Here is a 958-nt window from a genome sequence, read left to right on the forward strand (position 1 = left end):
AGCAAGCTGGTCTTACAGTGAAAGCCAAGAAGTGCCAGTGGGCACTATCAGAGGTAGTGTACCTGGGTCATCGTGTGGGTGGAGGTCATATTGCTCCCTTGTGGGACAAGATTGAGGCCATCAAAGACTGGCCGCCTCCACAGACCAAGATGCAAGTCAGAGCCTTCCTCGGCCTGGTGGGTTACTACGGAAGATTTGTCCCTGGGTTGGGGCATCCACCACCCCGCTGCACGAGCTGACCAAGAAGGGCATCCCAGACCCGATGGTCTGGAAGCAAGGGTGCCAGGAAGCATTTGACACCCTCAAGGCTGCCCTGGTCAAACAACCGATCCTGAAGGCACCACTCCATGTTAAACCCTTCTACGTGGCAACAGATGCCTCTGACGTAGGACTAGGAGCTGTGCTCTTACAGGAGCACCAGGAGACACGGCACCCCGTGGCGTACCTCAGCCGGAAGTTAATCCCTTGGGAGTGGAACCTGTCCTCCATCGAGAAGGAGTGCTTGGCCATCGTCTGGGCCCGAACAAGCTGAAGTCCTATTTGTGGGGACAACAGTTCACCGTCCTGTCGGACCATGCCCCGCTGCAGTGGCTGCAGACCATGCAGAACACCAATGCCAAGCTGCAGTGATGGGCCTAGCAGCTCCAAGAGTTCAACTTCACTGTTGAGCACATCAAGGGAAGCCAGAATTTGATAGCGGATGCCTTGTCACGAAAGGACTCTGGGTAGTGGGTCCTTGGGACTCAGGACTAGTGAAGAGATCACTAGCGTAAGACTGCCATCAGGTTTTATGGTTTCGGTACTGTATTTTTATAACTTGTTCCAGGTTTTCTTTTTTTCCCCCCTCTTCTTCTGGCATCCCATGGGAACTCCCTGACCCAACGTGCCCGGACCCACAGCCCTGAGAGGCCCTGTGTCCGAGCTTATAAAGGGGGGGGGGGGGGGAGCAGAGCCCGGG

Source organism: Alligator sinensis, unplaced genomic scaffold (genome assembly GCF_000455745.1).
Source record: "Alligator sinensis unplaced genomic scaffold, ASM45574v1 scaffold206_1, whole genome shotgun sequence".
Lineage (NCBI taxonomy): Eukaryota > Metazoa > Chordata > Crocodylia > Alligatoridae > Alligator > Alligator sinensis.